Source organism: Anopheles funestus, chromosome 2RL, assembly GCF_943734845.2.
Source record: "Anopheles funestus chromosome 2RL, idAnoFuneDA-416_04, whole genome shotgun sequence".
Classification (NCBI taxonomy): domain Eukaryota; kingdom Metazoa; phylum Arthropoda; class Insecta; order Diptera; family Culicidae; genus Anopheles; species Anopheles funestus.
The window spans coordinates 49,738,616-49,749,598 of NC_064598.1; the positions used below are offsets into that span (position 1 = coordinate 49,738,616).

Sequence of the window (10,983 nt, forward strand, 5' to 3'; positions counted from 1 at the left end):
GACATCGAACGATGTGAGAGTTTGAACAGAATTTGAATGTTGCAATTCAAAATAACTGAAAACAAGCAATCCGGGAAATATAGAATTCAGATAAAATTCTTCTTTACATTTTCCATAAACAAGAAATTTTAATGTATTGATATTGGTTGGTTACCTCTAAAAGTTGTACCATTTCAAGGACTTGACAGGTGGATGAAATATATATTTTAGTACATTTTAATCTCTGAAGTAAACCTAATGATAAGCAATAAACTCAAGGTTTTATCGCACAATTCCCGGATGAGAAGGGTCATCTAGCTATTTTTTCACTGCTCATATCATCAAATTATAGAACTCGTTTCTCATCTCTAGAGCGGTTGTCCACTTCTTATATTTTGTTTCTTTTACCAGTGCAGCGATTTCAAACAGGTCGGAACGGCACTCAAAATTCCACAACCGTAGACGACACGTCGCGTTTATGGTGTTTTTTTCACTGGAATTTCCTTCAAAATCCGCAACATCCAGCACGCTTCAAAGCGCAGACAGAAGAGCGCACGTTTTGACAGCACAAAATTGATGTGGAATTTAAATCGTCGCTTAATTAGACAACAGATCATGGGTTCTAAGCCATAACTGACTCTCTCGGGAATTTTATGAAACGGACGTCGATGGAATAGAACACGGTAAAATAACAAGCCAGAAGTCTTGCTTTGGCTGATCAGTATAATGTTATATTTACATTTTCATGTAAAAATATTTGTCTTTTTATATAAACGTATATTTCCTCTATATCCCAGAAAATCTCTTCCAAAACTCATCAGTATTCAATGGCAACGAATGATTCCTTCACCCAATCTTTACTATCTCCACAATCTAACCGTCCCATTTGTCATTTGGTGGAAAATGACGATGAATTTATTGCTGCTCAACCCCTAGAAAACAATACGAATTACCTACCACTTAAATATCACTTTCCTGCCTCACCCCAACTATGGTCCTAATCTCTCCTAAGCAATAGACTCACGCATCAAAACGAAAGCCCTCAGGTTATATTTTCATTTTCCTATCAGCCTTCATCATTCCCTTCTTTGCCCATGGAGTCGTCTCGATGATGATCGTCTGGAAGTTCTATGCCCTCCTAGTATCGTAAAAGTCCCAAGCACCAAAACGTCATCATCATCAGCATCATCACCACTATAATTGGCATATCCATTTAGGTCTAGTCTGAGTCGGTCCGTCGTTTGCAACCACATTCGCGTCGGTATTGGTGAGCAGAAAACATTCAAGTCACAAAAATCACTTCAAAAGAGAATAAGCGTACTGTTGGAATAGAGCTTTTTTAACACACCAAATCAAAAAGGTGTCAGGCACAAAAACAAACCTTAAGATACTTACTGGACGAAAAAAAACGAAATTGCTGTCTGCGTTTAACTGCAGTATTAGCTTTTAAACGACTGATGCCTCTACCATTACGGTATAATTTTGTTTATTTTAAACATCCTACTTCCCTCATGTCCGTTCCATCGTTGTATCGACTGGTGACGACCGAATGGCAATAAAAATCATAGAAACCGTCCCATTCAATAACACCATAGGGATATGCCGTTGTCCTGGAGCTGACGACAGTCTCAAGGATGCCGTCGACACAAAGCATACAATCAACAACAAACCAAAGAGATGAGATGAGTCCTGGAGGGATACAGGACAAGGGAACCGTTGCCATCGCTAAAGCAACAATATTCATGGTGGTGGTGGTAAAAGCTAAAGTATAATTCGATTGCGGATTCCTTGCGGTTCCGGATCCTTGCATGTCGCGTCGGGAAGAACACGATACTGCGCTCCCATGTACCTTTTTCTTTCAACAGACACCCAAGAACAGGAAGAACTCTTGTTAACGATTTTGGTGTCCTGCCTCGTTGCTGGCCCATTCCCAGGACTGTTTCAATGTTTTTTGAATGTATTTCGTCACGCAAAGGACGGTTCGGGGTTCGGGGTCGCGGTACGTCCTCCTTGGTTCGTGTGGTCTACTCTATTATTAAATGTAATTTATTTTGTTACAGTCAAAAGCTACATCCTACAGAAACTCGGTTGCAAACAGAAAAAAAATTCACGATCGGTCCTGTGCAAATATTCACATTTCGGGGGCTCTCAAATAAATCCAAAGCAGGTTAAAAAGGCATTCACGTTATACGGAACGGCTTTTTCATACTCTACGCCATTGTAACATGAAAAGAATCCTTGTTCTAAGTTGTTTTTCAATGTCTACAAAAGAAACATTTCACATAGAATTACAGATACACTAAAGCATCCATTCTGTCTTTAGCTTCTTCGCATGCGTTGGATCATTAGACATACACAGAGAGTTCCTTCACATCCCTTCATTTGGAGGGCTTCTCACTGATGGCCGTGTGGTCCATGATACAGAGCCCAATCCAGACACAAGGTGAACGACTGGTTTCCCACACACTTTGTGCTACAAATTATATTTATGCACTGGTTTTACTCGCGGAAGCCTCAGAAACTGTGCAATTGCATCGTGTTTCGTCGTGCGGCTAGACAAACCGGCACTTGCCTTGGTTGAGTAAACTTGCCCAACTCGCTGGCAAGCTGGCAACAGGAAGAATGAGTTAATGTACTTAACTGTCGAGAGTTCACTCGTTTGCTTCGGCTTCTGTCAGCTTTTGGCGGTGTTTGGATTCAATTTCAATTTTCCCTTCCACGCGTGTTGCAGTTCTTTTTTTATTGTGGTAAGCAGGAAAACAATTTTCCATCAGCTACAACATAACGGTTCTAAGGGAAACTCTAGTGTGCCCATTGCTATATAAATCCAATTAAAGTTGCATGTGTCTGCCATAAAGCGATCAAGACACTCGGCTGAGATTGAGAACGTTGCTGTACGTTAATCGAAGTAAATAGTTTGTATTATAACACAAAGTAATTCGAAAAGCAAAATTGTCTGGTTTACTTTAATTTTTAATCACACATCTTGAAAACCGAACAACTTACTATAAAAACTAAGAATTTATTACATCCATTCTAAAAAAACGAACATTATTTCTGATCTTTCATCAAGTCTTCTTCTCATGTTTGATAATTAAAAATATTGTCTCAAAATTAAGACTTTGGCTAAAGCTAACATTTTTCAATTTTTTTATCTATTTATGCAAAACATTAAATCTATGTTTCATTTTTTTATATTCTCACAACATAATTAAATATGTAAACAAAAAAAACTTAATCTTATAAAAACATGTTTCTATTGTTTGTTTTCACACAAAAATGCATTGCGAGGCCGAATTTATGTAATTCACACAAACAAATATTATGGAAACATAAAAATAGGGAACAAAATCTTGTAAAGTTAAACCAAGTCCTAATGACCATTATGTTAATGCAATTGCATATTGAAAACTTTTTGCATTACTAACAAAACAAAGTAGAATTTAAATTGAAATTGATGCTGCAACAAACAGTCATAAAAAATGTGTAATCATATTATGGTCAGAATCCAATAGGGGAAAGCATTTTTTTACCGTGCCACTATTGAACATAAAATGAAATATGAACGATTGCTCTCCCTAAGGGATGCAACACCGATTTTCCCCTGAGTACTGATGAACTGAATGGAGTAAATTCGCTTCACTTTCAGTATTTTTTTAACTCCCCGCCATCATTTTGCACTTCTACATCCAAACAAAATTGTTCTTTTCCGACGAATAATACACCCACAATATCTTTACCAGAAACAATATCAGCTTGAAGAACAGGGTTTAGCCAACAACATGATGGTAGGGGGATAACCAAAAACCGAAAAAGTGAATTTATTACATTTGTCTTACCTTGGTATCAAAACTGATAAGGTTTTGAACTATAGATTTGATAAAATACCTTCTATAACAAAATGATTAGTTATAATAAAAATAAAAAACAAAAACCAAATGATTCTTCCCATTTACGCATTGTTTGGCCTTACATTGTTCGTTACACTAAGTTTAGTTGTCCTGTAACGGTTATGCAAATCAACAGCTGAAAAAGGAACAGGAAAACGGCGTCTGACTGGCGCCTGTATTGATGTTATTCACGTTGTTTTATGTTTTTTTGGATTCTCGTAAACAAAACCTTGTTCATACCCTGCAGTGCAAAAATTCGAAACAGTAAATATGTGCTGTAATGCAATGTAACGTACACAAAAATCTGGCAAACAGATGAAAAATAATGGCAAGGTTTGTAACACAGGACACATTGGTGTATTCGACATTTATATGACAACTGGAAAACTGGATATGGCCGATTTGCTTTAAACACGATATGACCTTCAAGAAACACACAACTTAAAAACAATTGCCAAACAGCAATGACCAACAGTTTCAATTTGTTGAGAGTGACATGCATAATGACTGGAAAGTGGTACAACAACATGTCTTATGTTGAAGATTACTCTGCCAAACACATAATCGTTTGTACGTATGTTAGGAAAGAAGCACAAGCATAGACAACTTAATGAGATAATTTGACAACATGACAAGTATGTAAAAAAATCAATTCACAATTATTATCAGCAAACAGAGATAGCTACAAATATTTCATTGAGCAACCTGACATCGACATTTAATTTCTACATTCAATTAACACCTCACTAACAAGTTTTAGAAATCTTTCCATTTCCAATCCATTGAAAGCAAAATTGTACTGTAATAAACCAGACCAAAAAATACGATTAAATTTACTCAATTTATTTGAGTTGAACAACCATTGATCAGCAAAACAAATAATTTGACAGTTGGTAAATGGAATATAAGGTATATAAATTTGTACGCAAACAAATCGAATTGCAAAACAAAATTAATAATTTCTAGAAATTTCGTAACGCTTTCCAACAAGAATTTCATTCATATATTGCAGCAAGCCACCCTCAGACAGTTGGGACCTCCACTATTGCAGAGATTTAAACTCAGAAACAATCCTCCGATTCTCACCCGGAACGTGCTTTTGCGATCGTTCGTCTGCATTCTAGGGTTGCGGGAAATGCGTGATCATAAATTTATTATCAACCAAATCCCAAGCTTTGCTCGAAGCAAGAACCCTGGTGTGACTTAGCACATACCACCTACCAACTGTATTGTGTTGTGTTTGGTATATTGTTCCCAGAAACATATTCTAGTGAGAAAAGTCCCTAATATGCTGGGTCGATCCGAAGCAAATTATCACCATTCATTCCAGTGGGCTTCCTCAGCACAACTCTCTGTGCCTGTGTATTTAAACGAAACAAGTTCGGAGTCTGTTGTTTGGAACCCTAGGGCCGACGCTAGCATGGGATAAAGTCAGGGTCAAATAGTCTTTCCTTCCGTTACAGAGCAGGAAGTCGTACGTGATGTCGTCGAACGAATGGGCAACAAATTTCAAATCAGATTCGGAACCATGTTCTCTTCTTCCCTTCAAACGGACCGGCTTTCCGTGGGGCATGATGGTTGAAATGCGTGAAGGGATTAGTCGCTCGCCGGGAGTTCTCTCTTCAATCTTTTGTTGCTCTCACGTTCCGGCGACGGAAAATCAACGAGGACAATCATGCCCGTTACTCATACCCATTTCGGTTCCAGCGGCAGCAGCTAAGCATGCGGAAATATTACCCGTCGAAACGGAAGCAGACGCGACTCGTAACATTCCACGGGGGGAGATAATGCATGCTGGTGACAAAAAACCAACGATGGCTTAATTGATCCGAACGAACTCAGCATGAACCTCAACTAGTGTGGTGTCGATCCATTTGTCTTTGAAATTATAAATGTATTCCTTGCAGAAAGACAAAGCCATTTGATTTATTGCCGTTCAAAATGAACTACATTAAACAGTTTTTTTTATAAATGGAGAATAATTTAGGAACTCATTTTTCTGCTCTTTCTGATAGTGTCACTTCCCAATCAATTTAATAGATTCTTCATCATCCCATATTTCCTTCAGTGTCACCACAGCACAACTCTTCCGAATCAAATGAACTCTAATGATAATGTCACGAAAATTAAACTTTGAATATTCTAGCAGCATTTGAACTTCCGTCGTTGAACGGTATTTTCCACAAAAATTGAATAACTAATTTTATCGACCCTTAAACTACAGCAGCCTTCGTGGAACGTTCGTGCGCCGGCAACACTATTGAGGCATTTTGCTACAAAATTTCTCAACACACAGGAATGCTTCTAAAACATGCATAACCGCCTTTGAGCGAATGAGGGAAGACCTTACCAGCAATCGCTTCCGTCAAAAACGGGCGTCACGTTTTACTTCCTCATCACGTAACCTACAACCTTTCCGCCAAAGGATCCGGCGAAAGATTTTCAATCACACCTTCGATCGCAGGAGCAGCTACCAGCATTTACCAAACTTTACCGGCGAATTGGCAAAATGGCATACAAAAAAGATACCGAAACGAACTCAAACCAACCTGCCAGAACCAAAGACAGAACTGCAGGGATGGAAACATGTTCGCACGTCGGATGAATATCAAATGAGTGTTTGAAGTAGTGAAGGTAAAAAGTCGTTCGCGGTTTGCCTGAATCTGTGTGTTTTCAGCGATAAATGCAAATGCTCACCGATGAGGAATTTTGTGAGTTACATCACTTTAATGGCTCAATTAGTTTTTTGCTTTTCTACGCGCGTCATAGTTGAAAAACTCCAAAAATCAAATTCAATCAACTTCACGAACGATGAATATTCAAAGTTGAAACATTTAATCCACTTACAGCAATGACTTGTCCCTTTTGGCAATAGTCAACTCAATCCTTCCATACATCAATGGCACGTGGATTCCAATACTTTTGGATCACATTTATCGATTCAATGTCAACTGTCAGCGTCATTGCTTCACCTTTGTCCGAGTGCTTGGGAACGGATGTAATTAGTCTTGTTGGTATGATTGAATTGGAGATTCGATCGAACTCAATCCACTCACAAGAATAGACACTTTAATGCCTTCCTTTCTCTATAACTCACCGTTAGACACAACCATTCACATTAAACCCATTTCCGGTGACATGAATTTGAGTCCGATGTTGCGTAAAACCGAACCGTAGTCATGATTGGAATGATGGTCAACTTCACTTCAATCATTCAGGTATGAACCTTCTCAACCTACGATATTTGGTTGGATTAGCCAGATGGTGGTCATGGAGAGTTGGATTTTGTCAAACAGGTTATGTCTAAATCTCGCAAAAAGTCTCCAGAATGCCCCCGATATGTACACCTTTGTTTGCAAATCCAATTAGTGACGCAATGCCAAACGAAATTCGAAGAACAAAGCCCATTTCTTCGATCCACTGTCTAATGTTACACCTTCGATGTGAAAACCCAACAGATTGCTCAAGCAAATAAAAACATTTTTACGTAAACTTCCAAGAAGAACCTCAAATCTGTTTGTAACAAAAGACATTTAATACATCATGAGAAAGAATGAAAAACAAGATATAAAATCGTTCCGTCTGGCACGCATTACATAAAACATACAAAACATTCAACGAAACATACAAAGCAATGGCGTAGACATTCCGAAATAGATTCCACAACAAATGTCTTCCTGCTGTTTCCAAATCATACCGTAATGATGCATGCATGATTAATGATTGCTCACGTTCCTAATTGGCCCTCAGTTTTTACCACTGTGTCCTGTCGTTTCTCCGTTCAACCTGTGAGCAAAAATCGATATTTCCACGTTCGACGTCCGGAGCGCAGGCTGACAGGCTGTAATGTTTTGCATGCCCAAATCACATTCGACCAAATACTGAAACAATCAACCGTGTTACACAAAAATCAATCATGCAAAACCGTACAGCGTTTAAGAGAAAGGAAGAAAGTAGCATTTTCTTGGGAAATGTTGTATTTGTAGCTAAAACCATTAGGAATAGTAGAACGAGAGCGGCCTATCTCGACAAGAATCTATCAATCAAAACGAATATTCCCGAAATGCATAATTTTATCGTGTGTTTCATCAATGAGTCTCTAGCAGTAGACATTCGCACAGAAAAATAACCCATACATTTGCATATCTAACGCAAATCTGAATCACATAAATGTTGTATGCTGTTAATGATTTATACAAAACCAACACAAACAATGATCAACAATGAACACACCTTCTTATGCCGGGTGCGACTTAAATCAATGTTTTAACACCTTATCGGTATCAAAATGCAGCTGGCGTTAATCTGGAATATCGGATCGGAAACGACTGATTAGCTTCCGGTTTGAATCCGGAAAAACGAAATCGTTCTCGCAACATCAACATAAATCAATATCACTAATCCAAGTAGGCCTTTTCCCATATTTTTGGTTCCATTTGCACTCCATTTCTATCTCTCTCTTGCATGTTTTCACCAACAAAGCCATTAGACCGATTCGACCGATCGAAGAGTAGCAATCAAAAGGCTTTTAGAATAACCTTTTCAAAGCTATTCTTTTTTCTCCCTGCCCTCCAACGTTATGTCGGCGTGACATTTTCCACATTTTTATGGTATTATCAGCTAACAAAAAGAAAGCTTGAAAAAGGATAACAGGGACACACGTCAGTAGACGAAAATGTTACGTCCGAAGGTTTCTCGTGTTATTGGTTCCGGAACAACAAGAAAGCCATTTTCTGTATACTCCTCAAATTCGATCAAATTTTCAAGCGCCTTCTGTTGGACAAAACGAGCAGAAGGAAAAGAAGAACTCCGTTGGCAGGCAGGTCCTTATCGATCCGAGCCGGCGTTTGTTGGCTTCCTCATTGATCCGTACACCGCTCGGTTGCTTTTGTTTTGCATTTTCCTTAGCAGGCCATGGTACGAAAAATATTATCCATCGGCAACTGTCACTTTTGACGAGGGAATTTTGTAGCTTGTGTTTCGGAATGGACGGACGGAAGTTGAAAGGTTACAAATCAACGATTATCAAAAGATTGTGAGGAACGGAGGTGTAATCCGCGCACATTCGTTACCAAATACTCTGGGGTTGTTGGAAAACTTTTCCATATTGTCACGCAGGAGTTTGTTTACCGTACCTTATTCGTTTTATTTCCGCATGTGTTGATCAGCTGTCATCAGGATTCGATGCGTATCCGGATTAAGAAGACGATTTAATTTCCATGTGTTGTTGTCAGCATCGAATGGCTGTGATATGTTGATGTTTCTACGGTCTACTGTCATTTCTTTCGAGTTTCACACTGAATAATCACTGTCAAACGGTCGATTTTTTCAAATTGCTTTTACGCTCTTTTTAGGCATTCATTAGGTATTTAATAACAGCACCATTCACAAACGAATTTATATGGTTGATGATTATTTTCCACACATTTGTTTTCTCGCTTGAACAATTTTTCTTTTACTCACTCCTACATCTCCACACGTTACACAGTGTGACCTTCATTTTTTGATGCGCTTTTTAACAGCTTGCGAAGCCATTCCACCAATTTTCAAAATCACGCACTCTTCCTAACTCTCTCTCTCTCTCCCTTTAACTGCGCTATCACTTGTCTCGTTCTGTCACACTTTTTTATTACTTCTTTGTTTGATTCACTCAGAATATTTTACACATGGGATGGAAACTTTTTTTGGTTGCGTTGAATGCAAAATTCACCATTGAGCTTTTTCCATTTCTTAATCAACCACAAACATCACGCACATTGCTTTCTTCGTGTTTAATCCAACACTTTCAGATTCTTCAGACACCTTTTGCACGTTACGTTGGTAACACCTACATAACACTATAAACCAATATACAATTTCTCCACTTTTATATGTTACATTATTTTTCGACCCACATTGACATGTTTCCACATTTTAAAAACACATTTAACCATCCAACCGGGAACTTACATACACATTCAACGAAACAATCATACACTTCAGATATAAACATGCATTAAAACAACGCAATGGAACCTGCAATTCACAATACCCACTTTTCAGCGAACCGTATAAATTAATGCCATTTGCAGCACGAATAATATGCATCAGGTCGACGCCAAAACCTTCTTGGTCAAGAGAAACGAAAAACCACATTCGCAAACACCGGTCACGAAGATGAACGTAAAGACAAATGCGTCCCACAGCACACTGCGGTTCACAACACAGACTGCTTTCTTTCGATGGGCATTCGCTTCCTTTCACGGTGAATTAAGGTTGCTTCGCTCTACACAGCCAAACGCTGCTACATTGACATTATTCCAATCATTTCACGCTAGGTTAACTAAAACAGCACTCTCTACCATACACAAAAGATATCATGATTTCACGCACCTTAAATATTTGGTTCACTTTTTGATAATCGAATAGTTACACGAAAACCACGTTAGAACGCACGTTGAAAAACTTAAGCGGACGAGCGTCATGCGCTGTCCTACGCTGACCAAAATTTCAACTCGACTAATGAAAGAAAACGAACAACAATGCTTCGCTTCCAAGTGTGCACTCGTGCAGCTACAACTGTACGTGTCGGTTCGTGTTCTCTTCGTAGCAGACGAGTTCAACCGTGAGAGTGACGGAAGACTCATGTTGATGTAGCATCTCGCTCACTCGCGAAGGATGAAGCAAGCAAATGCAATGTTATGTTTGGTACAAATGTGTTTTTTTAAGTAAGAAAATATGTTGATTTTCATAAAAGTAATATAAATTATTAATTTACATTTAATATTTAACTCAAATGATCGAATAATAGGATTATTTACAAAATACATCAATCGTTTTACCCAACACCAACACTAACGGCGTATGTTTTGAACATGGCTGAAAGAAGTGAGAGAGTGAGAAAAAAGAGCGCGGGTTCGTTCGATGCGACGAACATGTATGGCCGAGAAGAGCACAAAATAGCATAAACATTCAACGCACACATGCTCAACTCGCATACCGGCTGATGAATGTTTTTGCTAGCATTTAGCATGGATTTTGCATGATGCTGATATCAGTTATCTCACTAAATTAATTTTTTTAACACAAGGAAAACAATTTTTCGAAATAATTTATAATTTTGATTTAAATATTT

At 38.4% G+C, this 10,983-nt stretch overlaps 1 protein-coding gene across 5 annotated transcripts in view; it reads right to left on the reverse strand.

The window, feature by feature from the left end:
• Positions 1-10,405, reverse strand: part of LOC125775052 (protein slit) — a 173,183-nt gene extending 162,778 nt beyond the window's left edge. For 2 of the 5 annotated variants that reach the window (XM_049445506.1, XM_049445504.1), the window contains exon 1: positions 10,242-10,405. The gene's annotated coding sequence lies outside the window, so the exon portion shown is untranslated. Of the gene's footprint in view, positions 1-9,904 lie in introns of all 5 variants that reach the window. The other 3 variants (XM_049445505.1, XM_049445502.1, XM_049445503.1) reach the window with 2 other exon arrangements.
• Between the last annotated feature and the right edge of the window lie 578 nt (positions 10,406-10,983).